The following is a 27960-nucleotide window of genomic DNA, read 5'->3' on the forward strand; positions in this document are numbered from 1 at the left end:
AATTAATTTTACAGAATGAAAAGTACCGGTGGGGGGGGGGGACATTTCTCCAGGAAGCAAGAGGTTTTGGCAAATTTTTGATAGATATAATATTGTATATTAACTACATTTTAACTTAAAATATGAAAAAAATTTTTAAGGATAACTATTAAAGTGAAAAAAAAAAAAAAGAAAAGAAATCCTAAACTTGGAAAAATCAATATAATAGAGAGTAAGAGATGTAGACTGAAAACAAATTAATTAGAAATAAATATATGTAGCCATAAACCCACACAATGTCATTCTCCACTTGTCACACAAAATGCCCGAGAGTTTACACCCCATCTGGAGACAAAAAATAGGGCTAATCTGTAAAAAAAAAAAAAAAAATTGAACACAGTTTTAAAGGAAAATTAAGACAGCTTTTGTGAGTGTCAACAACACTGGGAAAAGCCCCCACATGATAGTATTTGGGGGACCAGTACAAAGACCATCCAATTAACAAGCCCTTATGTCCATATGTAGACAGCGAAACAAATGAAAACCATCTATTAAGAAAAAATGGCATCTTTTCATCTATAACAGTTAATGCTAGAGATAACATACCAATCATCTTCAAAGTTCTGTACTGAAAGAAAGGATTTGCAACCTGAAAGTCAATTTCCAACAGAACTATAAATCAATCAAATGTGGGGATAAAATAAAGACATAATTCAAATATGAAGACAGAATAAAGATATATGCAGACATTCAAAGACACAGAAAGTTAACACCCACATACCCTTTCTTAGGAACTTGTCAAAAGACAGAGTCTATATTTATAATTGATGGAACAAGAAAAAATATGTACGTTTATTTTTTTCATTTCTTAAACAATTTATTATTTTAAAAGTAAGCAAAAAAGAAGAAAAGGTATAGTCTTTTATTGTTCACGGGAGTTATCTAGCAGAATTTAATTTTGGATTTTAGTAGGCTTCACAACTAAACTTTTTATATATGGAAAGAGTTTCTAGTGATATTAACTCCAAACATAAACTAAAGTGTTAAATATATGAAGTTGGGTTATAGGGCTTTTTAATTTATTTTAATTTTATTTTTCAATTACAATTGACATTCAATATTATATTAGATTCAGGTGTATAGCTAGTGGTTAGACATTTATAAAACTTATGAAGTGATCTCCCCACAAAAGTCTAGTACCCACTTGGCACCATACATAGTTATTACAATACTATTGACTATATTCCCAATGCTGTGTGTATTTATTATGTAAAGGTATGAAAGCAAGTAAAAAAAAACTGCAAGAAGTAATACAACTATATTGAGAGAAGAGAGGGAGAGGGGTGATGATATAAGTGAGCTAAATCATCAACTATCATTCCAGGAAATCAGTATTTAGGTATTTATAAGCATCAAAATAATTCAAAGTAGGAAAAGTTAAAGGGTTTGTGTGGGAAAAGGAGGAGTGGGAAGACAAAATATGGATGCTTTTTATTAGTATAAGTCCTTCTATTCTAAATTATTGTGAAATTATTCACATGAATAATTTTTTAAGTTATAAAACTTTTAAATGAATGATAGGTGAGGGTGTAGAGACAGTACCTACAGTCCACTCATTAGAGAAGTTCAGCTAATAAAGGGAGAAGAGAAATGGGAAAATAAATTGACAGGGGTGAGATCAAGGAAAACGACGTGAATTTGATTTTTTCATGGAAAATTAGTATATTTATACATGGATTGGAATGGTAAAAAAAAAAAAAAGAAAGAAAATTAATAATACCTTTGTACCCCATCCGTTGCAGGCAAATAGGCAGTACCCAAGCTAATTAAAAGGTGAGGACCATTTTATAAAGAAAACTTGTACCCTCAGATGTCACCCTTGTCCATCTACCATCTCCACATGCTTATCTTCAAAGCTTGAAGTGTGGTATCAAAGCTGATGTCCTAAACAGCTCCCTATGGGAAATTGAAGCTTATTTGAACTGTCTTACTGGAAAGCTTCACTTTTGAAAGACTTCTTTGTCATGTTTCTTCAGCCTGATCAAATTGCACAACAGATGAATACAAATCAAGATTGGCTTATGTCTTATACTTGATTCAGAGAAGATACACAGTAAACAAACTACTGGAGGAATTCTAACTCTTTACAAAGCATCAAGTTGACTCATTTGCTCTTTTCCATGGAGACCATACCTCCATCTTAGTACACAGACCCCCACCTGAGAATTCACACACACACACACACACACACACACACACACACACACACACACAAATATATATATATAATACTAGCCAGAAGTTATGTTTAATGGTTTAATTGTTCTGTGTAACCTTCCCCAGCACGGTTACTTCATTAGAAGTAGGAATGGAGGGAAGTGCAGTCAGGAATCTATACCTGTTTTGCAGAACTCTTCTCATCATGCCTCGCAGAGATTTTGGCCAGATATTAAACATCCAGTGCCACAATCACAGTCCTGCACAACCATTTGGAACAGTTGGATTGGTTGCCTGACACCCTCTGACAAAAGGCCAGTCTGCCTCAATTGCATATAAAAAAAATGTTCATATTGACACTTTAAGCTGTCAGTAGTAAGTCTAAAGCAAATATTCAGTCTGACATGAGGCTGAAGTCCAAGGATGCCTTAAAGAGGAAGACTGAAGATAGTGGGCCAGCAGGCGTTAGATTTCTAATGATTAAACATGTCACCCTATCTTCAAGAATAGGAGTCATTACTGCTAAATTACTCATGAAATCCATGGCTTTGATTCATGTCAACTATTCTCATTCAGATTTAGCTGAGGCATACAAGTAATATAGGTCAAGAAAGAATATGTCTGAGGCCCTGCTAAGTGTCTATTCTTTATTATTTGACTTTTACTTCATATCCTAGGCCCCAGGACAAGGTGAGCTCTTCCACTATAGTGGAGGTCATAGAAACCTGAAGTCATTTAAGCTCCAGGAAGTCATGTAAGGTCCAGGTCGCAGATGGAGTTGACTGACTTTCTTGATCAGCTAGAAACAATTTAGGATATCTATAAATACTACTAAGGTTTGTGTTGCTTTATTTGGCATTTAAGTTTATCTTTTTATTACCCCACTTTTCACATGTATATACTTTCCATGGGAGCAATCCTTTGGTTGTCATGTATCTGCCTCTACTCCCACTGCAGCCAAGGGTGCAGACCTGACCCTGACCCAGACATCAGCTTGTGGTCACATGGGTTGGTCCAGAGATGAACACCTAATTTCACAATAGCCATTTCTACCCTTCCCTGAGAAACTAGACAGAGGTGGTTTCTCTTTAACGGCTCAAACTGCAATGAGTAAAATTCTGGGATTTGTAGGCATCCATCTTCTCTGTCATTTGGGCTGAAAAAACACAGGAAATCTGGCTGAAGTAGGAGAGCAAAATTAAACAGATGCACAGAGAGAAGCACATGGGGCAAATGGGAAAAGACACCTTCAAACTTCTGCAATGGTTCTGAGACTCAGCCTCAACTTTATCTTTTTTTTAAAAAAATTAAAGTTTATTGGGGTGAAAATTATTAGTAAAGTTACATAGGTTTCAGGCATACAATTCTGTAATACATCATCTATATATCATTTGTGCTATGAGTAGATGCAAGATGTTGATTAGAACAAACTATTCTAGTGAGCCATAGAATTCCATTAGGTCCTGAAGGCTCTACCTAGAACACTTCTAAGTTATTACGGGATGTAATGTGAGATACCAAAATGATCCTATAGAAGACATTTCTCCTATAAAATGTAAAACACACAAATAAAGGATTAACATTCAATTTCTTCAACCCATAGGTTTTTTTGTTGTTTGTTTTATTTATTTATTTATTTATTTATTTATTTATTTATTTATTTATTAGGGAGTATTGAGTTTAGATAGGGGTTACTTTGCTGGAGAATACCTTTAGTTTCTCAGAAGCGTTTTGCATAATTTGTTACCAAGCTGGTTTAAACCCAGCTCAAAAAGTGTTACAGCCAAGGCTGGATTCTTTCTTCCTGAAAAGAAAGTCTTAGGTCTTTTTGACTTATGAAGGATCTAAGGGAAGACCTGTTGGAGACTTACTGTAGTAAGAGGGCGTTAATAGAAGGAAACATATGGAGACCTGTAAGCAGCTCCAAAGAACATTGAAACTTGCTCTACTGGTGGTTGATATTCGGAAGCCATATTAACAGGGGCCGCACAGGCTTCCCTCGGTAGAAATGAGCAGGCTCTAACGTGGGAGGTAACATGACTATTTTTTGATGGTTTTTGCTTCTCAATGCAGACCCTAACATTCCTGCCTGCAACCCAGATATTGGTATAGCTTATTCACTCATCCACTTTTTTTCTGTTTTTTAGATAAGAGACCTAAAGTCAAGAAAGGTTAAGGAAGTTCATCACTGCTAGACCTGCCCTACAAGAAATGTAGACTGCATACTTCTACACATAAACTAAAGGAAAATGTTTAAATAATGATAAAGCCACCAGCACATTGTTTTCTGTCACAGCAAATTTCATCCTTCCTGTTAAAGAGGAATAGGGATATTACAAACCTGGGGGCATATCCTCTTAATCATTTAATGATTATATTTAGCTCTTCAGATACCTTGTCTCTGTTTGCCCATAATTAAATTATGTATCCAAAGGAAGAAAGCTTTCTATGTAATTGACAACACCTAGTCATTTACTCATTCATTCATTCATTCATCTGTTTGAAAAACCATTTAAGTGCCTACCATGTGCTGGGTAGATTCAGTGGCAGACATAATGACTATCTTTGCACTATGAAATACTGGAAACTATAGACAACCTACAATTAAATCGAAGAATTCTACAGGTAAGAAAATTTGAGGAAAAAAAGTTAAGTTCACACAGCTAGTTAAGAGACATAAATAGCACTCAGGTTTCCTTTTCTCTGGTAGAAAGACCTCTGGATATAAATTAGAAAGCTGATCTAAATGCCAGCTCAGCCATTTACTGAAGATTTGATCTTGAGGAAGTTACTCACTAGCAAAATGGGAATATTATCTTTTTCCCAGGATTACTATAAGAATGAAACAAGATAAAATACATAAAATATCCCAACATAGTATATGGCCCATTAAAGGCATACAACATTATTTTGTAATGTTTTTTCTTCATGGTTCAGCTAGCACATTCTTCATTACTGCCAATATATTTCCCAAAATGTTCATTTCTATTCTGCCACGGACTTATTAAGAAACTGATCCTCTTTTACCTGTCTTCCTCAGTAATTTCATTTCTAAAATGGACCAAGTTTCCAGGCTATGGGTGAGAAACTTCTTTATCCTTCTCCTGATATCAGGATGCTGCTGGCTTATACCTTATCTTTACGGGAATACCCTCTTCTCCCACATCCATGCTGATGGCAGTCCTACCCGAAGCCACAAGTCTCTCAGCCAGGAGCTCTTGTGCAGGGCCCAACCTGCCTAGCATGGCCCTTTCTAGGATGGTCTGAAGCCCCTTGAAAATGTTTCTATTTGTTCACTCATTCCATCAGTATTTATCAGCTAGCATTATCAACCTACACGGCCTAGTTGCTGCGACATAGCAATGATATAAAGTCCCTGCTTACAAGGAGTTTATATTTTAATGGTAATAGTAATGGTGTTGTGTGATATTTAGTTAGTTATCCAACACTCAGGGAAACTCATCACATAAAGTGATATCATAGTGCAGAGGAGGGAGAGCCTATTTGTTGAGGGAGAGTAAGGTTATCAAGAAAGGCTTTTCAAGGAAAGTAATCTTTAGAATGGGCACCAGGGAAGAGTTGGACCTCTAGGAGAAAAGCATGGTGATTCTCAATTAAGCAATAGCCCAACTGGATCACTGTGGCCAGAGTTGGTGTGCCTAAAGAAGAGCAAAGGTGATACTACAAAAGTAGGCAGGGACCAAGTAGGAAGCACTGATGCTTCCATCGGGTAAGTGACGAGGAGGCTGTGAATGAATCTTAGCAAGAAGTGTAACACAATCATATTTGGGTTTAATAAAGATTACTCCACAGACAAGGAATTGGGTGATGGGGCCTGACTTAACTCAGAGAGAGCAATTATAAGGCTATTATAATGGTCTTGGTGATGAATGATTAAGGTCTAAATCAATGCAATGACAATGAAGATGAAGAGGAAGAAAGAGATGTGTGTGTGAGAAATTTAGGAGGTAAAGTCAACCGGACTTGGCCACTTACTAGCTATGGGAATGGAGGTTCCAGCAATCATCTAGATTGACTCCCACATTTCTGGCCAGGATGACTGAATGGGTGATAGGAAATGTGGAGGATCTTTTTTTAAATGTTGTTATGATTTAGTGTAGAGGGCAGAAAACATAAATTCACTTCTGAGCTCCTTGGTTTTGAGAGCTTGTGTGGGACATCCAGGGAGAGGTCTGTACAAGATGCTACAGTCATGGAGGTCATCGGGAGCAGGTGGCCTCTGCTTGGGTGGTTAGGTCATCGATGCATGAAACAAGGTCTGAAGCAGAACCTTAAGAAGGACCAACTTAAATTTAAGGGTGGGATCTCAGAAGAGGATGCTAAAGGCAGATTTCAAATGAGTGGTCTGAGAGTAAGGAAAACTTACTAGGTACCAAAGTGTCTTGATCAAGTGACTGTAAAATTTTAGGGACTATACAGCATCACAAGAATATTCAGCAACAATCAGAAATAGTAGTCATTGACTCTAAATTTAAACTAGCTATTCCTTGTCACTTCTTTCTCACAGGAAACATGACCTGTCAAGTGTCCATAATTAGCTCACATGTTGAAAACGAAGTTTTCCACTAGTTTGATGTTAGCATTGCTGGTTATTATCAGCAAGGGGCACTTGCCCACAACATGTCATTTGACTATCTGTAGTGGGCTATAGTAATTCTTCTGCCCATAGTTGCCATTCTCAATATGAATGACAAGAAAACTAACCATAGAGTCAAAGGGCTGGAAGAGACCATTAAGATCATTCCAGATTAATGTCCTTAATTTACAGATCTATAGATGAGGTTCAGAGATAATGTGAACTGCCAAAGTTGGCACAGCAAGCTTCAGTACCCAGACCGGAAGCCAGCCTTTCTGAATCTGAGCCCAGTGTTCATTCCAGCATACCACCCTACAAGCTAAAAAATAAATTATATCCCCAAAATTCATCTATATGTTATATCTAGAACTTTGCTTTACAAAGCATGGGCTGCAGACTACCAGAACGAGAGCTTATGCATATTGCAGACTCTCAGGTCCCTCTCCAAACCTACTGAATCAAAATCTGCATTTAACAAGACCCCCCAGTCATTCAGATGTACAGATTACATTTTCAGAAACTTTGCTCTAGAACTCGGATTGTATTTTTTCCGTAGAAATGATGACCTATCTTCAAAGATAAGTTGACAACAGCCAGTGTTCACTATACACAGATGCTAAGTATAGAAGATTGTTCTTCTAGCACTATATGTTCCAAATAATTAACCGAGGCTACAGGGAATACATTTTTCCTAACCAAGTTCTAAGACTAAAATTATTTCCCCTAACCTACCTTCCTGACCCCACAACAACTTCATTCCCTAGTTATCTCTGGTAAAAGACAGAAATGAGAGGTGTTTATGATAGAAAAGTCACTAACAAAAGAAAGGATTTAGGGAAAAAGAAGCTGGAGCCTCTAGAACTTTCTAGTTGGCTCATGATAGTTGGCTAAATATACAAGAATGAGGCTCTCCCATAACAGCTATTCTTACGGTGTGACAAAAGCCAAGAGCAATATCAGGTGAGAAGGGGAAGTCTGCAGCACGCGTACAGAAACCAGGACAAGGAATCTTAAGGAGACAGAAGGTGGCCAGAGCTCTCAGCACCTCGGACAGCAGTGACAGGCTGACTTCTGAGTCTCAGTAGCTAGAGAGGATCTCTTCAAAGGCTGATAAAGACATGGCATGTGGTGTACAAAAGCGAGGTCATTTGTATAAAAGAAACTTTTATACAATGAGGACCAGTCATGAGTTCTGGGACACCAGAAAACAGGCCTGGAGGACGGGGACTCTCAAAACAGATGCCGAAAGAGTGGTCATAAAGTGCATGGGTGCCCAAGGCAGACCTGCCCATAGCCCAGGGCTGCCCCTGGCCAGGCTGTTGAGTCAAGGATCACTTTTCCTTGAGGATATGGTTGCAACAAGCAGCCAAAGGCTCTGCTCTCTGCGTGTGGGAGAGACGGGTTTGTGGGGAGCCCGCCTCTGAAATACAGATGTGCTGTATTTTAATTCCTGAAGTGAATCTCACAAGAAGCAAATTAGCCTTTACCTATCCCAGAGCTAATCATTTCTGTGACACATTTGATACAGCCCCTGGAATCTGTAGCATATTTAATGATGTTGTGACTCCTGCTTAATGTTTTATAATAATACCCATTGTGTGAGTGTCTATCACCTAAGTGAAACAAATCAGACAATCCCATTTATATCTGAGCAAAATGTATTTCATTTGTATGTATTTAAAATGTATTGATAAGCTGAATCTATAGTATTTGAAAGTATACCCTTTGGCAATAAAGTTAAATATATATATATTCAAGATATATTTTCTTGATTATATTATATTTTTTCAAGATTCAAGATTATATTTTCTTGATATTTTCAAATATATATATATATATATATATATATATATATATATATATATATATATTTATTTATTTATTTATTTATTTATTTTTTTCAAGAAATATTTTCTTGTAATGTAGCAAGGCAATAACAACAACGCATGGTGCCAAATTTGGTAAAGGCCTTGGGGGAACAGAATACCACAAGAGGCAAAGAAGAGAGCCTCATGGAGGAGCTGTCATTTGAGGGAAACTGTGAAAACGGTTACAATTGCAACAGATTGGAGAGGTGAAACGGGCTGGCATTTCAGGCAGGGGACTAAGACATGCAGATGGGGAAATATAGGGCAAGTTCAGGGAGCAGGAAATGGTAGGGAACATATGTAACTTTAAGGAAATGATAGGAAAACGAAGCTGTAAATATAGACATGGCCCATATTTTCAAGAATCTGAAATGTTAGGCTGAGCAGGAGTTCCATACTTCCAGAAGTTTTTTGACTGAGGGCAGAGGGGAACACAAGTGTGAGCTCTAAGTTAAGAATGTCATTCCGGCAACAGGATGTATGATGAAGCAGAGCATGGGGAGACTGGGAGCAGAGAGACTGCATAATTAGGAGGCCACAGCTGTAGTCCAGTGACAGGGCATGAAGTTTGAATTGATGAGGGAAGGCAAGGGGAGTGGATGCATGAGACATTGCAAAGGTAACCTCTGGGTATCAAGCCTTCAGTTCCCAAGTTGCACTGACACTTGTGGCTAAATGGATTACTGTGGTGGTTGCAATAAATGTAGGTTCGGTGTAAGGGAGGGAGGAGAATGGAGGCAAGAAGAAAGGCCAGCTCACGGAAGTTGAGTGCAGCAGATGCTGTTGGTACCCTTAGGACTCATGTCTCCATGCAGTCAGTATGTATAGCTTCTTTCTGCTGCCACCTGCCCCTTGCTTCCTGAGGGCTCCTTTTGGTGACCACAGGCACTAGGGAGTTAAGACCTTCTTCGTGGCTCTCAAGCAATGACAGGTGGGAGCTAGTGTAGAAATACCTGTTTCCTCACCCTTCAGGAGACAACTCTAAGACCTGTTCTATGCTGTCTCCAAGAGGTTTCAGTGGGGTTAAGCCCTATTTGCCACAGTGGTAAACGGCTCAGTACTTCTTTTTTTTATTGGCTTCCTTTCTTTTCCTGTGTCACTTACTTGTTCACTCCACTCAAGGCTTCCTGGGATCATCTACTAAACAAATTGAGATTATTGGATTGTCCTCAAAATCTGCTTCTGGGAAAACTAACCCTTGGAGATAGAATCATTTGAAGTGATAACTTAAGGGAAACGCTGACAAATGGCTGAGGAGAGAAATTGAAAATCACTGGAGATGAACCAATATTAATGCTGGAGGATTTGGGATTATACCAGAGGAATGAATGGTGGAAGGTGAGATGGGAGAGACTAAACTAGAATTGGGGATGCAGCAAAAGGGTCTGAAACATCCAGGGGGTTGGCAGAAAACTTGAGGAAGAAAGAGGAGAGGGTGCTACAAAGACCGTGTTGGCTTCCAAACAGGAGAGGATGCTGAGTGAAGACAGTTGAACCAGACCCTGGTCTGGCGGGATTGGGTCTTCTCTGATTGCAGTGGTTTTCTCCACACCTCCTCACTCTCAGGACATACATAGTTAGGTTTTTCTTCACTGATTTTGGTCAAATTAATGTTTACAAAGTGGAAGCTCCACACGTAGGATGAGTTGTATTCCCTGTAAAAATGATGTGAACCACCTAATGTTTGCTCTGCCCTAACTGCCCCTCTCTACCTCCTTTACCTAGAAACCCTGCTCATCCTTCAGGAGGCAACTGAGGCTTCATGTAGAGAGTACCGTGGGTCTCCCATTGTAATCGCCTCTCCCTGTACCTTCTATTCATTTGTCCACCTTTTCCACCATATAGTGAGTTCCTCGAGGGCAGGAGTCATGCTTTTCTCTGTGGACCCAGTGTCTGAAAAATAGTATGTGCCTAACAAATGTTTGTTGAGTGCTTGAAATCTGTTGAATGCTAAGCTCTGCTCTCACATAAGTGATTTTGCTCAAACCTCAAGACAACACTATTAGATGATGCTGTTATTATCCCTAGTTTATTGATGAGGAAATTAAGTTTGGAGAACTTAAAAACTTAGTCAGAGTCATTCAGCCAATAATTAGCAGAACCTGAATTTAAACTCAGGCAAAGGCCTCTGACGTCAGAATCTAGTTTGTTAACCACTAAGCTTTCTTTCTTTTCTTCTCTCTCATACTTTCTCTAGACTGGGTGATGTATATAAATATAATGCAATTTTTATCTGGTTTTCCCTTTAAAAAAAGGAACCACTGACTTTAGGGCAAACTCTTTCTGGACATTTGCTGGATATCAGTCTAACTGATTGAAATAGGGGTTCTGCAAGCTGCTATGCCTGAATGAGAACTGTATCATCAGTGATGATGACTTCCCCAGGGACAAGGTCCAACTTGTCCCGGAAGTACATGGTGGATTCTGTAAGGCACTGTCCAAGACTGAAATCTCTACTACCACGGCCTCAGGAAAGAAGCCTCACAGTATAGGTGGCTTCAGGATAGAGCACTTTAAAGCAGTATTTTTTTAATCCTGATTTGCAATATGCTTCATCCTCATTTCATTGACCACCAGGGGTTGAAATAGAAAATGTATCACCTTAGAAATAACACTCTACAGGATTGGGTTGCTGTCCTCCAGAATGAGGTTTATAAATTGAATTAATGGCCAGTAGGTGGTGCTACTCTCCAGTAGCTAGACTATGTGAATTCCAGAACCAAGGGATGGAATATGATTAGCCCTTTTCACCACTGCACCCAGCTATCCACTTGCTAAATATGTGCTTTCCTATTTCCAAGAACTTAGGCTCTAGCGGTCTGGTTCCCAGAAAAGATGCTTCCACCATAAGACCCAGTAAAAGTTTCACTGAACTTGAGAGTTGTAACTACAGCTTATAACTTGAAGCTATAACTACAACCTGATGGCCTTGGGATCCTGGGTCCATCGGCCAACGGGCAAAGAAAGGAGTTACTATACTGGCGAGGGGAATGTGCCCTTATTACCATGAGAAGCAAGGGTAGCTGCTATACAATGGAGCCAGGGAAGAATCATTCTGGAAGCCATGGGATTCCCTGGGGCATCTCTTGCTGTACCTATGCTCAGTGATCACAATAAATGGACAAGCATAGCTTAACAAGGGCAAGACAACTAAGGGTTCAGGCCCCTGAGGATGAAATTATGAGACTGTGTGAACAACAGTGAAGGCAACCTAGACCAGTTTAAGAGCTGTCAGATGTTGAAGGACATCTGGAATGGGTGGTGGAAAATGGAGATGATAAATATCAACAGTAGCCTGGAAACCAGCTCCAGCAATGGGAACTATAGCTGGGTTTGTTAACCTTGTTTTAACTTGGTACCAGTGGAAGTCATGAGCAGAGCTAAACAGTAGTGCAAGGAGGGGGCAGTGTCTTATGCACCACTCCGTACCCCTCAGCCTCACCTGCCACTTACCCCAGTCACCACTGCACAGCCAACTTCATGCAGGCAAAACCTGACAGTGCCCCACCTCTGGCCCATGGCTTAAACCTTTGGCCCTGTTTGGAACTTCTCTGTCGAAATCAAGGAGCCCATCTGGTGGAGCAGGTACAACTTGGGGAAGGGGGCAGGGGGATTAGTTAGCACCCTCTGGAGTGAACGCTTACCAGAAAAATTCTTCCCTCTTTCTCATCCCGGATAAACTATCTTCAGATGCATCTTTGTGGCTTCTTGGGTAAGAGACCCATAGAATCAAAGAGTCAGGTGCACTTAGCTGTGGCAAATTAGATAATAATGCATCCTTGCGTTGGCTGTCCCCTTTTCCCTGTCTCACTTCTCTTGTCCCTCACTCCTGCTCCCTGGAATTGCACTCCCTAAAAAAAATTAGCATATAACTCCCTTCTCTCAGGCTGGGCTTTCCAAGCATTAAGGCTAAAATATCTGCTAACACTTTTCTGGTTTCTCACCGAAGGAATAAAGAAACAAACTGTAAATAGTTTGAACCCTAGGCCCTGCCCATTGAGAGCTTCAGTGAGTATATCCAAGCACCCACTTAAGAAGAGCTGGTCTCTCTCAGTTTCACCTCATCTCTCTTTCTGTGCACAGATGCCTTTGCCACTCTCCTCCCTTCCTCCAGTCTCCCTGGGAAAGGGACCCCAGTATACACCAAGAACAAGATGGAATCCTGAGTGGCACACCATGAAGCCACCCGACAGAGAAATGAAGCCATTGTTAGAAAGGCCAAAGACGTAAAAACTCTTTCCCACATCCTATAACTACCCTTTTCATTTTCTTCTGCCAGTGCAGAACAAAAACTATGTGCCATGCCTTTCATTTGGAAGACCCCTTTAGTTCTAATGATTGAGTAGGGTCAGACTGGATTCCATAACAAAGGAAGCATAATTGACAATTTAAGCCAGCTCTTTCCTAGACTTTAAAGACAGGAGGCAAAAAGATTTCTGAAGTGTACTCACTCCTCAGGTCATCTCATATGGCAGGGAGTAGATAGAAATTATATGCAGTGAGCCAGAGCTAAGGATAAAGACTGTGCATTTTGCCCTAACCTCCCAGCTGCTCTCTATCTCAGAAATCTAAGCACTGCAGAGAAATCGGCATCTGAAAAATTATGATAGCAGCAGCACCAATCCCTTCAGTTGCTGTCAGGTCCCTCCCCATAGCCATCATTTATCCTGAGTCATGGCAAGCAGATCCCACATAGCATTTCAGACACATCATTAGAGAAGCAGCAGGGCACAGGGGACAAAATATGGGCCTTGGAGTCAAACACTCGTAGGTTCAAATTTTAGCTCTGGCTCTCAGTACCTACGTAGCCATGGGGCATATTTGCATTTTGCATTTGTAATTCCTTCACACTAATAAATGTTTCATTTCCAGCTCAGGAACCAAGCCTCCTCTACATAGAGATTTAATGCTACCATGTCTAGAAAAATCATTAAAAATGAGAATCAGGGGAGAAATACTATGCACATCCAATCTTGTCTAGCGTCCTCAAACAGGATGACCAAGCTCTGTTATTATCATGTTTCTTCTAGAAGGTAAAGGCAAACCTCAACTCCAGTGCTGTCTAAGTACTAAACAACACCTTTCTGTCTTCTTTCTTCATTGTCAACCTCCACGCTGGTCCTGATGCTTAAATAGCTTTTTTTCATCTTTTGGTAATCTAAAGATAAGTGATCAGAAGTTAAATCTTTGGATGGTGACAAATTACCATGGTCCCTAACTTGGGAAAAATTGATTTTACCATCAACTTGGTAAATTTTAATTATTTAAAACCTATTAGGTTGGTGCAAAAGTACTTGCGTTTTTTGCAATTATTTTTAACTTTTTAAACCGCAATTACTTTTGCACCAACCTAATAATAGTAGCCTAAATATGATGCCCGATGAGAATGGTATTAATACAACAGTAAAGAATAGTGTATGATATGCTGAAATGAAGAACAGTACTTGGACCAGAAAGATGTCAGAAATAGGTGTCTTTGATGCACATGATCTCTCATTACACAAAATGCCATAGTAAAAACATCAACAAGGCCGGCCCGGTGGCTCAGACGGTTGGAGCTCTATGCTCCTAACTCCGAAGGCTGCCAGTTCAATTCCCACATGGGCCAGTGGGCTCTCAACCACAAGGTTGCCAGTTCAACTCCTCGAATCCTGCAAGGGATGGAGGGCTGCGCCCCTTGCAACTAGCAACGACAACTGGACCTGGAGCTGAGCTGTGCCCTCCACAACTAAGACTGAAAGGACAACAACTTGACTTGGGAAAAAAGTCCTGGAAGTACACATTGTACCCTGATAAAGTCCTGTTCCCCTTCCCCAATAAAATCTTTAAAAAAAAAAACATCAACAAGCAGTGTAAGGGTAGCTTTCCAGGGAAAAGCTCATTGTGAACAGTTACTATACTAATAACAACAAAAAAGAAGGACCTTACTATCACTGTAAAAGCAGCAGGTAAACAGACATTAAGAAATATAAAAGTTATAGCATGCACAGGCATACACAAATTTCCAAATATTATCACACACACAAAAAAGCTACATTGGAAAATTAAACCTCATCTGCACCTCCAAAACTGCCCTAATAATATCAATATGTCAGTATGGGGCTATTTGCAGTTATCCAGGTGTGCAATGACAGTTTTGGGGTTAGAGTAGTACAACTAAAGATTGACAGAACAGGACGATGATTTGGATATATTTTGGAGGATATAATGTTGCTTTTGGTACTCTCACCAGCTCTGGTAATCCTCATGTATCACCTTCCTTCTGTAGAGGTAGTCCAAGTTTCATCCATGTCAGATTGTACAGGAGTACTACCTGAGCCACCTGTTGCCTCCTGCAGGAAGGGTCTTCTAAGGACTACACTGACACACTCACCCAGTAAAACTTAGTCCTAGAGCTCATACATCACAACCCTTGGGCATCTGATGCTGAAGTTCTCACTTCCTCATTCATGTTTTGTTCCAGCTGAGAATGTATTTCTGCCACCATCACTCCTTGTCTGTGTCTACTCCAGCAATGTGGCACCATTCTGCTATCATTTGAAATGACACGGTACTTGCAAAAAATAGGATATGGGTCACATATTCTTTGCTGTAAAGAGCACACACACACACACACACACACACACACACACACACACACACGGTCACTTGAAAACCTCATTCCTGATCCCTGGCTACTCGGTCAAACTCTCATCTTCTGAAATGTAGCTTAGATTAATAAGATATGACACATATCATCACAAGACGCTCTGGGGGTGCTGCTGAGAGCTGTTTCTCATGTGCATTAGAAAAGATGCATTTCAATCATCACAATAAAACTGCATTGCTTCCAAAAAATTAACAATTAATCAGAAGTAGCAGAAATAAAGACCCTGACAACTCAGCAATGAGACAGAAGCAATCCTGTGGGGGGGAGGGGGAGTACTTTTAAATTGTTTAAATGTGCTTGTCTAACATGTCACTAAAAGCTGTAATCTTCCATTTTCCATTAACAGCTCCATCAATTTTCCCTTAATGTTTTAAATTAACTGTCTTTTCTCAAACATGACACTGTTCAACATTTAAAGAAAATAGCCCCCCTTTTTCTATTCTGGATTTAGAAAACTGAATTCATTTTTCATTTTCATTTTTATAAAAGTTTATTCATGTTAGAAGTTGTCATGTTTCTTATCATTTGAAATTTCAGAGCACTGCCCAAAAATAAATGTACCGGTTCTTTTATAAATTCTATGATACCTGTGATGTTAGAATTAGAGCTGTTCCAAGCTGGGAAAAATTACATTCTTTTTATAAAATGCATAGTTTTTATAAAATTCCACAAGCTGACCCTATTTTCATTTAACTGATTTCATCCTTGTACCATGCTCTATCTTTTCCTTCTGATAGTGACCCTCCTGGGAGAATGAGAGAAACACGGGGGAGTATATGATCACATCTCCAGCACCCTATATTGAACACAAACAATAAGCTTACATCTATTAAAAGGGATATGTATTCCTTCACCCCATCCCAATTAGACTTGGCTAATGGATAAGAGAAATGTAGAGTTCACAGACCAGAGAATTTCCATATCCATCTACCAAGCAACCACTAGTAGTCATGTTGGGAAAGATTTCAGACATGCCCTATAAGCCCTACTGTGGCTGTTTTGTTTTGTTTTGTTTTACTTTAGAAGGTGTACTAATTCATTTCAGTTTAAAGAATGTTTACTGAGTATCTATTTATCCGGCATGTGCTTGGCACTGGGATGCAAAGACGAATTAAACATGGGCCATGCTCTCAAAGAGCTCAAAATTCTATGGGGGAAATAAAGATCATGTTCAAATTATTATATTGTAATGCAATGATATTAGATAGTAGATGTTGCCTTATTTTATTTTTAAATTGTGGGAGTATGGCAGACTGATTAACTGTGGCTAATTTGGAAGGGGAGAGAGCACAAATTATTTTCATTGAACTGATCTTATTTTTATATCCTTGTTCTCTTACTGTAAAAGTGACATTACTGAACTTGAAGACTTCAAGTGACAGGTGAATTTGAATTGGGCATTGAATAATGAGAAAAGGTCTGTAACAGTCTGTGCCTCTCTCTCAAGCATGAAGTTAAAGACATGGACATAAACAAGATATTCAGAGAAATATTACACAAATAGCTTGCCTTCTATTATAACCTGTTTTTTGTGTTTTTAGCAAGTAATGAGGAACATGAGAAAGGTACCTGTATTCAGATTGTGAATGATCTGATACACCATTTCAAGGATCGTAGACCCTAATCTCTTGCAATAGAAAATAATCGAAACATGTTAAACCACTATGTCATGATCAATCTTAAATGTTAGGAAGATTATTTTCACAGGATGCCTTGGTAGAGCATTGCTCTATTGTCTTCTAGGAACCAAAGTTGCCATTGGTAAATTCAGCGCCACACTAATTCCCAGCCCTTTCATGGTGACCTCTGTTTAGTTAGTTATCTGTGCCTTTCATGTGGGAAGCATACACAAAATGTTGGATGATTTTTGTCTGTCAGGTCTTATTTCTAACTAAGGCATGGAAAAGTAGATTGGAAACTCTAGTTACAAAGGCAAGGCTTTGGAACACCTGCAGAATAAAGGGCACCAAACCATATTTCAATTGAATAATCTCCAAATATCAGTATCCTTCTAGGGCCAAGAAAGTTCTCTAGCCTTATCTAGTCTTCAGGTTAATGCTTGGCAACAAGTGACCTGGGAACAAATCAAAGAACAGAGACTGGAAGTCTCACCATTCAGTATACAGACCCTCCCTTAACTCCCTTGAGTCCATCACTGCACCCCCAGCCTCCAATGTGCCTGGTGTTTCCTTTGCATGGGAGAAGATATTTGCAAACAATGCTTCAATAAGGGACTAATATCCAAAATATGTAAGGAACTCATACAACTCAACAACAAAAAGACAAACAGTCCAATTAAAAAATGGACAAAGGACATGAACAGAAACCTTTTCCAAAAAGATACACAAATGGCCAATAGATATATGAAAAAATGTTGATCTTCACTAGCTATTAGGGAAATGCAAATCAAAACCACAATGAGATATCACCTCATACCTGTTAGAATGGCTATCATCAACAAGACAAATAATAAAAAGTTTTGGAGAGACTGTGGAGAAAAAAGAATCCTTATACACTGTTGGTGGGAATGTAAATTGGTACAGCCACTATGGAAAATCGTATGGAGTTTCCTCAAAAAATTATGAATAGAATTACCAGATGAGCTAGCAATCCCTTTCCTGGGTATTTACCAAAAAAATCTGAAAACATTTATTCATAAAGATGTATGTGCTCTGATGATCACTACAGCTTTGTTTACGGCAGCTAAGACATGGAAACAACCAAAGTATCCTTCGGTATGATCAGATAAAGAAGATGTGGTACATTTACACAATGGAGTATCACTCAGCCATAAAAAAGAATGAAATCTTACCATTTACAGCAACATGGATGGGCCTAGAGAATACTATGCTGAGTGAAATAAGTCAAACTGAGAAAGACAAATACCATATGATCTCACTTATGTGTGGAATCTAAAGAACAGAATAAACAAGCACACAAAACAGAAATAGACTCTGAGATATAGAGGGGAAAAAAATGATGGTTGCTAGATGGAAGTGGGGTAGAGATGGGAGAGAAAGTGAAAGGATTAGAAAGTGTAAATTAGTCACAACATAATCACGTGAATATGAACTACAGTATGGGGAATATAATCAATAATGTTGTAAAGATCATGTAAGGTGCCAGATGGGTACTGGGCTTATCAGGGGGATCATGTCATAGACTGTGTAGACGCCTGACCACTGTGCTACATACCTGAAGCTGAAGTACAATAATATTGAATGTCAACTATAATTAAATATATATATATATATAAATATATATATATATATGGGATGTGGAGTACAGCATAGAGAATATAGTCAATGGCATTTTAACAGCTATATACGACGTTAGAAGGGTAGTAGACGGGGGGGTTATCACTTTGTGAGGGGTGTAAAGTTCTAACTATTACATTGTTTTGTACACCTAAAACCAATATTTTAACAAAAGACTAAAAAATAAATAATAAGATATGGTATATATACACAATAGAATACTACTCTGCCAAAAGGAAAAATGAAATACTGCCATTTGTGACAATATGGACGGACCTTGAGATTATTATGCATGTCAGAAAAAGTCAAGAGCCACATGTTTTCACTCGTATGTGGGATATAAAACTGAGAGCAACAAAGGAACAAGACAAATTAGGAAACAAAAACTAATAGACACAAACAGCTTAGTGTTTACCAGAGGGTAAGGAGGGAAGGGGGAGGGTAGAAGAGGGTGATGGAAGGAGAACTGACTCTGGGTAGTGAGCACACAATGTGATATATAGTATAGATGATGTATTATGGAATTGTACACTTGAAACCTATGTAATTTTACTAACCATTGTCACCCCAATAAATTTAATTTAAAAAAGAAAATAAGGAATGGGTAAATTGATTACTTGAGCTGCCTGTAGATTTATCTAGGCTGTATGATGGTTTCTACTTTAAACAATAAATTTCAAATAGTTAGACAAGATCAAGGATAAGGCCTAAAAATTGGTTTCACTGTTTGGCTCATTAAAACATTTGTCCACCCCTCAATTTGTTTTGTGAGCCAGGAAAAGATGAAGAGTTCAGGGTTTCCATAGTGACTTTTTAGTTTTGATATCAATTATAGTCATTAACCACTCTGGAAAATGGTCTGAGTGGTAACTTGTTAAAGAACATTTCTTCCTCTCTCTGGAGTCAGAGTGACTGGTCTAGTCGCCCACTAAAATTTGTCATCTCATATTCCACCACTGCAGTCCTGTGTGCCCTTGTGAGGCATGTTTAGCTGCTTAGTTTCTCTCATTTTAGATAATTTCAAACATTTGACAGAGGGCATTTGTGTCCTTTCTGTCATATTTTATAAAGCAAAAAAATGTCTTCCTGAATTCTGTTAAATTATACAGGTTTTCATTCCATTATGATTTTGGAACTGAGTAACAATATGAACACTTTTTTCACAAAATCTTGAATGTCCATCAATCTCTTTGAACAGCATATGAACAGCTCCTTAATTTGTTGTTTTATCCTTGCAACACCATAAAAAGCTGTATCCACAGATAAATGTAAATTTCCCTTCTAGTACAGATGAAGTGTAGTTAGAAGTATTTTGCATGTATTTTGCATTTGTGCATGTATAAAGTTAGTATTTGAAAATAATACTTGATTTGAAAGCAAAAAAATTGGAAAAACATGAAATATGTGAATAAAATTTATTTGAAATATGATTTGCATCAACCACAGCATTAAATAACAAGCTGTCTAATATTGTTAATTTGGGATGTTTTCTCAAGAATGAAAAATGCCTTAATCACAACATATTACTTCCATCCAGACCATCACCCGGCAATGGTATGGATTTATCAAATGACTGTTAACATTTGTTGGGTGCTTACTATGTTCCAGATGTTGTTTTAAGTGCTTTACATACATTAAGTTACACATGCGAATGCTATGAGGCAGGCACTGTCATTCCTATTCCCATTTTACAGATAATTAGAAATATGAAGTCTGGCTCCAGAGTCCATGCTCTTCAACACTCAAATATAGCATTTCATAAAATAATTGCAAACTATGATTAAAACCTATAGTCATAAAAGAGAGCAAAGCTTGCAGACCCACCCCAAATCTAACCTAAGTGTTAGAATTTGAGGGGACCCAATAAATATCACCTCCATTCCCTAAATTTTTCACCAGTTGAGATATAAAATGAAAGTGTAAGGCAAATGGGAGGAGGGGTAATGTATTATCTGTATTACTAGTACAGGTGATATGGAAGGATGTGGCTTCCATATGTACGGACAGCCTCAGAATGAGGCAGGATTACATAGGTGTCACCAGGAGTGTCCATGTATGGTGCCTGCATCCATAAAACTCCATGAGTGGTACCTGCTTCTGTAAAACCCATGTATGATTCAGCCATCTGTAAATCTCTATGTATGGTTCCCACATCTGTAGTCTGGAGGAGCAGATCAGGACACAGGGTCCCAAGATGAAGAAAGAGAAGAAGGGTCTGGTTTACAGTTTTCTAAGTTTTCCCTTCCAAACTCAGCAATCAAAGATACTCCTTCTCCTATATTATTTGGGTCAGTCATGCAGAGTTTAATAATATAACTCAGTTCCGATCCCAGTGTTTTTCAGTTTTAAGATCTGTTATCTCAGACTCTCCCTATAAGTACAGTTTATGAGATTCTCAACAAAAGAATGTAGGCTTCCTTCTTATCATTAGTTGTGAAAACATATTCTTCCAATTGCTACAAACACCACCATGGTTAGCATGTCTGTGCTCCATGGTGTAGCGTCTATGCCCTTGCTCCCTTTGAGCAGCATTTTCCCCAGTGAGAGCTGATACTGGCAACGTTCCTCTCAGGTGCCTCGGCAATCTAACCGCCTCCTTCAAGAGGTGTTCTCTTGTGGCCTGGCAAAGTAGAATCAACATAGAATTTGGAATTTGGAGTTCTGAATTAAGTTCCACCTGTGCAAATGTCTAAGCATACCTTGAAAATGCTGTATGGCCTTCCTGAATCTTACATTCCTCGTGAGTACAGTGTGGATAATAATAATAAAAAACAAATCTTGAGGGATAACCCTTATAGGATCAGATGAAATAATAAATTTTGGAAAGTGAGAAGCACCATATAAATATGTCATCATTACCTAGCCCTGAATAACACTAATAATTATTATTGATATTATTGTAATTGAATTCATAATATGATTCAATTCAGTATTGCCAAATTGAGGCATACTCTTGGCCATATCACATTTCTAAAATACAACTGCATCTGGAAATATTATTTACTATTAGAAATGAAAATAACAGTAAGTCTATAAAAGTTGTGTTGGCCAACACACCCTAAATAATTAATTTGAAGTTGTTAGTTCTTAAACCTTACTCATTTGAAACACTGTGTGACATCTAAAGAAAGTGGTTTTGTAAAGCCCAGTATACCTAAGGCTTTGTACATGTGGATTTCTGTAAAAGATGGACATAGCATAATTTGTCTTTTCATATATTCAAGTATATTTTATGTAAGAAGTAGTCACTCCTATCTACATCCTGTCCTGAAAAGTATGCTCTAAACCTTCCTTCACCATTTTTATTGCTGTCTGCAAGAAGTCATTAAATTTGTGAACATTAAAGGGTGCTACAGGGAAGTTAAAACAATGCTTCCGGCATGATCTGCTCATCATGAGCTGTAATGACAATAAGATTTCCTTTCTTGAGACATTTATATTTCTATTAATGTAACTAGAGTATATTAGCTTATTTATATATATCTCCCACTATTGACTTGTATAAAGCTTAATGTCAACTAAAAATCTTTTTCCAGGTACTACTTTTAAGTCGCAGATCTACCATTTTGCTCCTGTGCTGTTGGAGGCAAGTGAGGCATGGGTTTGTTTTGCTTTGTTTTTTTCTTAGACCTAACTAAAGTCCTTTATATTTATTTTTATTAAATTTCACCCATAACTCCTGTCTGTCTGATTTACTACTGAATCCCCACCCCCATTTCTTGGCATATAATAGGCATCTGGTACATTTTTTTTTAAATAAATGCTTAAATAAATAAATCTGCTCCATTGTCCCAGTCTACTAAGATATTTTTTGATTCTGGTTATAGTAGCCAATGTATTACCTTTTGCTTCTAAGTTATGTCATCCACAAATCTGATCAATATTCTCTCTACATTCTCACTGAAGTAACTAATAAAAAATAAAAAACTCCATCACTACCTGGTCAAGGACAGAATCCTCAGGTGCATTCTTAGAGACCTCCCTCCAGGTCAATGTAGGCCCATCAATTAGCAGACAGAAATGAGAGAAATGAATTGCCCTTTGAGAGTTATACCACAAATCAATACCTACATGCAGAGCAGAGACAGCAATGTCACCTTAAAAAGAAGAAATGCACCCAGGCCTGTAGGATGTGCCTGAAACCTGATCAAAGCTACTACTTTATCTTAAGAATGTATCAGTCAGAAGTGAATTGGAGGAAAGGGCAACAGTATTGACAATAATATCCAGTCTTTGTCCAGGGAGCAGGACCCAGTCAAACCAACTACAGGATGTATGCTTTGGAGAGGGACAATACCAGGCTTTGAGATCTTAATGCCATTAAATATTGGAACCATTTAACTAAGTTCCCCCGCTCTGATTCCGTCATCACTAGGCCACCTGCCCCACCACCTGCTCATCGTGTGAATTTGAGTAACTCATACGAACATTCCTTTGTTTCCCCATCTGTAAAATAGACATACTCATCATATGTACTTCATGGGGTTGTTTGAGTATCAAATGGTGTAAATATACATGAAACAACCCTTTAGGAAATGTTAGTTATTGAAGGGAGAGTAGGTGTGGGTTATACCTACAGGAGAGTCCAAAATTAATAATTGGTAGGAGAGCTTTGTTCACATGTAGTACATTCCTCTCGCTGGAACTGGGATGCAGGAAACACCCCATTTAGGAGTTTCTTAGCCTGCATATTTGAGATCTGAGAACCCAGTGAATAAGGTCTTTGTGGCAGCCTCTGACCTTACTGGGCACCTTTCTTTGCAAATTCTACAGCGTATAGGTTTTAACTTATTCACATCAATTATTAAAATTAATAATATATTAATTATATGTACGGGCTTATTTTGTTTTCTGACTTTATTTCTTACTACATTTTCATTTTGTCTTTTGCCATATAAACCACAATTTCCTAGTTTGTTTTTATCTTTGAATGATTTAAAATATAAATGATACTGTTTTTAACTTACACTAGATTATTTGGGGTGGGCGGTCATGTAGGAAGCAAGGCCTGATGTTGGCCAGCAAACAGGACGGAAGCTTCTCCGTGGTGCCCACTGTCATCTGCTTATTGGTAGAACCCCAGGTGCAGCCTTTCATCTTCTTCTTGCACAAATAGTGCAGGATAAACAAGAATCCCCAGAATGCTTTCAACCCTCATCTCTGCCTGGTGCTGGCCTTTCATCCCAACTGCTACGCTTTCTGCTTCCCCATTAACCATATTTCATTATTAGGCTAAGGTCTCCAAAGAAATATAGAAAGAGAAGAGGAAGGCAGGGAGAAAAAAAGCATGGAATGTCCCTGGCCACCACGAAAAAGCAACCTGTAGGAAGGGGTAAATTCCTTCCAAGCCTACAAAGGCACTATATCTTTGAGGCAAGAACACAAAAACACTCTGCCATCTTCCTGATTTCTACTACTTCACCCTAGATCTGCTTCAAGGGGTAGAAATACTTCTGGAGGCCTGATAGATTATCAGTCATATACCCAGTCTCCATCATGGCTAGATTTTCACTTTTCCTCATTGCATGAGTATTACTACAGGAAAACAAGCAAGGAAGAAAATCGGGCACATTTAGTCAGTTGTCAAATTCCTCTCTGCCATCTGCTATTTCTGAGGACATTGTATTGTGAAAACAAAGTAGTTTCTGTATTGTTCTATAAACTGATAAAAAGCAACATGACATAGTGGTCCAAAATCTATGTTTTTTAATCACACAGGAACTGGCTCAAATTCTAGACATTGAGACATGTGACCTCCAGCAATTCATGTTATGTCCGTAAGTTTCAGGTCTCCCTTCTGTGAAGTGGACCTAACAATGCCTAAGTCACAATATCATTGTAAGTAATAGAGAGAACACGTAAAAGAGGTTTAGCCTTAAAAGTCACTCAAAAAACAATATTTATGATGGTTCCTCCAAAATACTGTGAGTAGTTTAGGAGTTCCCCCGCACCCTCTCTCTAGTCAGCAAGAGATCTGGGAAAGACGTAGGGTAAACAGAGCCCAGCCCTCTTGCTCCCACTTCAATCAGAGTAGCTCCGCTTCCATCTGTTCTGCTTCTATATGATGTTTCTTCTAAACAAAAGGTCTCTTTGGTGAAGACAAATTTTAAAATCACAATTGAATAATACAATGACTTAAAAAGACTGGGAAACCAATAAATGTCTAGGCTTTAATATTTGCAAAACAGGCTTCCATTCATCCTGGTGGTGTCTTCTGACAGCCCTTTAGCCACCAAGGAAAGAATGACTCCCTTCTTCCCCAAGTCCTGGGCAGTTAGCTGTTAAGCCCAGAGTCCATAAACCAGTTACTCCATCATTTTATTATTTATATTTAATGTTTTAAATTTATATTTTCCAAGAAATTTTGAAAAATATATAAAATGAGGAAAATATTTTAAGATTGCTGATCTCACCATCGAGACATAATCAACATAATGTGTTTCTAACAAGGCTTTATGCATAGATTTTTATTTTACCTTTTTTAACTGAACTGTGCCTGTACATGTTATACAACTTTTTTACTCTGTTGTTGTATATAGCATCATAAATATTCTTCTGTATTCCTATATTCTCTTTTAAATGATGATGTAATATTTCATCCAAAGGGTATGCTATAGTTTACTTCGCCTTGCCCCTATATTTAAAACATTGAGATTGCGTCTAACTTTCTTACATTGTAAATAACATTAAAATGAATACCATGACACATGGAACATTCTAAAAATTATTGCTTAGAGAGATTTATTTTATATAAACTCATGAAAGTGAAATCACTGAGTTCCATGGGTAGCGGGAGTGGAGAGCGGACCCCAGAGAGCACTGAGAAGTCACACCGCCGCTGGTGGCCAAGTTACCATCACACGCGGAAGGAGCCACTGCTGCCGTAGCCAGTCCCCATCGCATCACACAACCAGGAGCAGCGAGGCCCAGACCCAGCAGCGGCCCGCAGCCCCCACGCTCAGAGCTGCTGACACCAAACCCAGCACCACGGCCAGAGGCACAGGGAGTGATAGCCCAGGTGGCCTCAGATCAGCGAGCCTGCCTGTGGGGACAAGAGGTCATAGCAGCGAAGGCTTTGGGAACAGTAAAATGGTTTGATGTAAGAAACAGATACGGTTCCATCAACAAGAATGACACCGAGGAAGATGTGTTTGTACACCAGATGCCATAAAAGAGAGCAACCCCTGGAAGTACCTTCACAGTGTAGGAGATGGAGAGACTGTGGAGTTTGATGTTGTTGAAGGAGAAAAGATACGGAAACAACAAATGTTACAGGCCCTGGTGGAGTTCCAGTTTAGGTAGTAAATATGCAGCAGACGGTAACCATGAAAGATGCTACTATCCATGTCGCAGGGTCTCCATGCAATTACCAGCAGAATTACCAGAATAGTGAGAGGGAGGTGGGGGGGGGGGAACATGAGGGATCTGAGAGCGTTCCCGAAGGCCAGGCCCAAGTGACTGTTCCCCCCCTTACTACACACGACACCCTATGGTCGTGGGCCCCAGTATTTCAACCCTCCTGTGCAAGGAGAAGTGATGGAGGGAGCTGACAACCAGGGTGCAGAACAGGTAGACCAGTGAGACACCACATGTATCAGGGCTATATTTGCAGACCACAATTCCACAGGGGCTCCCCTCGCCAAAGAACCTAGAAAGGACAGCAACGAAGAAGATAAGGAAAATAAAAGAGACACAAGGTCAGAAGCCACCTCAACGTTGGTATCACGATAACTTCAATTATCCACACAGATGCCCAGAAAACCCTAAACCACAGCCGATCCACCAGCTGAGAATTCCTCTGCTCTCCAGGCTGAGCAGGGCTGGGCTGAGTGCTTGTGGGCTTACCATCTCTACCATTATCCGGTTTAGTCATCCAACAAGAAGAAATGCATATGAAATTCCACAATAAGAAATGAATTTAAAAATGGAGCTAAAGACCTTAAGTGCTTGCTGTTTGCCCATTGACCAGATAACTAGACCGGTCTGCATTGTCTATGCAGCATGGGGTGTTTATTATTTTTACCTCAAGACATCACTTTTTGATAATGACAACCTCTTTAAGAAAAAAGAAAGAAATCCTGGTTTTTCTCAATATACTTTTAAAGCTTTTTAAATTGTTTCATACTTAATCAAATTGAGATTTTTAAATTTTAATAAAAGCTTACAAGTTGATTTTTTTCCAGAAAAGTCAACAAACTGCAAACACCTGTTAATGAAGATCTTAAATAATAAAAACGTGAAATCACTGTATCAAATAATCTGAACAATTCAAAGATACTGATATATATATTGCTTTCTAAAAGACTTATACAAATTTATACTATCATTCTCATAGTGTTCCTGCACCTTTTCTTGCCCTGACTCGCTTTGCTAGCCCGTAATATTATATCTGCTTAAGACCAGAAAGTAAAGCCCAGAAAGAAGAGAAAAAAATACAAACTACCTTACAAATTTTGTTTACATTTGTAATGATACCAACTTTTATAAGCTAAAATTAGGTAAAATAAATAAGCGTAAATGGAATGTGATAACATTGTTGGGGATTTAATTCTAGCTTCTCCCAGTAAAAAGCTAATAAAGATTTATCTACAGCTTAAAGTAGCCTAAGTGGGTCAAGGAAAATGACTATACATATTGCCTTCCCTGCAAACCAGTGCTTTATAATCTCTTATCATTTTTCTGCATTGGAGCCTGATGAAAAAAAATTGGTTTATACAATTGGATACTCATAAGATTAATGTGTATTAACATTTACTTTGATCCCAAGGTTATGCTTTCAAGGTTACACCTGTAAAGCCGTGAAGGAGTTCTGCTGGTTTGCACAGTAGCGTATGAGCTACCAGCAATAACGATCGAAAAACGTGTTAAGGAACATTGCCACATTATTCTTTATTTCTAATGGAAGGTAGATATTTTCTAATTTTCTTCAGAACAAAGACTTGAGCCTAGTTGGCAGTTAATTGCCATAAAGGAGTAATAAAAGTGCATTTCATTCCAGAATCCTCCTCCCCACAATGACAATACTCAAACAAATCAGAACTTTTTCTACCCAAACTAGTCAGGTAGAAGAAAAAAAAACAAAAACAAAAAACTGTACCTTAAAGGAAATGTGTACAACAGCAGACCCAAGCTTCCTGCCCAAATACTAGTGAGAAAGATGATACCAGACATGAACAACAGCCAAAATCTCAGCCATTTTGCCAACAATTTTCAGCGACCTCTCAAGGACAATTCCTCTTAAATCATTTAATTTAAATCAAAGCTACCTTTGAGGCCAGCGTTTGTAGGACAGATAATGATATTACACAAATTTCTATTGGGTATTTTTAACTCTAAAAAGGTTAAGAATTGCCACTTTATGTCTCGAATTGTAAATTAAATTGGGAAATGTGG

The 27960-nt window shown here is 38.7% G+C and overlaps 1 pseudogene; it reads left to right on the top strand.

Annotated features, from left to right (window-relative positions):
- LOC109453496 (Y-box-binding protein 1-like) overlaps window positions 1-26436 on the top strand; it is a 43308-nt pseudogene extending 16872 nt beyond the window's left edge.
- Window positions 26437-27960: the final 1524 nt, after the last annotated feature.

Source organism: Rhinolophus sinicus, chromosome 2 (assembly GCF_057876585.1).
Source record: "Rhinolophus sinicus isolate RSI-liver-muscle chromosome 2, RSI-T2T, whole genome shotgun sequence".
Taxonomy (NCBI): domain Eukaryota; kingdom Metazoa; phylum Chordata; class Mammalia; order Chiroptera; family Rhinolophidae; genus Rhinolophus; species Rhinolophus sinicus.